The sequence below is a fragment of the Gavialis gangeticus genome, unplaced genomic scaffold, assembly GCF_001723915.1.
Source record: "Gavialis gangeticus isolate Ggan-Ray unplaced genomic scaffold, GavGan_comp1, whole genome shotgun sequence".
Taxonomy (NCBI): Eukaryota; Metazoa; Chordata; order Crocodylia; family Gavialidae; genus Gavialis; species Gavialis gangeticus.
Window position 1 is genome coordinate 86880268 of NW_017729025.1, and position 1235 is coordinate 86881502.

Here is a 1235-nt window from a genome sequence, read left to right on the forward strand (position 1 = left end):
CCGCCACAGAGAGTGTGACAAAAATAGAATCCCAGAAGAGAATTTACCTGGGGGGAAAGACTAGCAGAGCCAGCGCAAAGCTATGCCAAGCCGGAGGAGCAGCAGGCACAGAGCCGCAGCTGGAGAGAACACCGCACCAGAAGGAAAAAAAAGCAAAAATCAGCCAACCTGGGAGGTGTGGGCACATTTTATCGCTGTGTGCCAGTGCCGATTTGCCAGCCAGCCCATTGAAAAGGGAATAAAAACCCTGCTGGGCAAAAGGCAGGGGGAACTGAAAATGGGTTCCCCAGTGGGCAACAAGCAGCCCAGAGCGGAGCAAAGCGCCACTGAGGGAAAGTGGTGGCAGCCCCAGGAAGGGGCTTTTGGAGATAATTTAAACCCAAAAGGACTATATTACTCACCTGAAGTGGAGCCGTGGACTCCTGACGTCTCCCAACTGGATTGGACCCACCAGGGACCGGCAGAGAGACAGTTGTCCACTCCATGGTGATTACAGGCCAAGGAGAGTAGAACTGACGCCAGGAGACAAGGTAATCCGGAGTCAGGAAGTGGCTAGGCCAGTCCCACTATGGCCTAAGCAGAGTGGGGTGAACTGACATCTGTATACTTTTATACTGATTCAAAAGGCCAAGACACACGTAATGATACCGTAACCAAACCCAGAAGACCAGGACTCAACATCACTGGTTGACTTTAAGTAGGGTGTAGGGGAGGCAGAGCCCCAAAATGGGAAGACTGACAGGAAGATCAAAGGATGGGACCAGGAGGGACAGAACATACATCTTCCTCCCTACTAAATACATTTATTACAGCAAAAACATGGCAGGTGAGAACCCTCTGGAATCCGACTCGATAGCAGGCTGTCTTTTCCCCAAGCAACGTCAATGTCTGAAAAACCCATATGAACCAGATGCACTGGTATACGGCACGGCCGATTACAGAAAGTCTGATGGTGTTTTGTGTTCTCCATGGTGGAATAGAAGCCAATATGCAAAATGCAGGTCTGTGAAAATGCAAATGGTGGTGAGGATCAGAAGAAATGATTTAGTCTCCATTTAGTCTTGAGAAGAGAAGACTGGGGGGGAGGGGATTTAATAACAGCTTTCAGCTACTTGAAGGTGGTTACAAGAAGGATGGAGCTAGACCAGGGGTCAGCAATGTTTTTGGGCAGACTGCCAAAAAAACCCCAATGTCCACTTGTAAGGTGTTGGTGTGCCAGGCAAACAAAAAGGAGG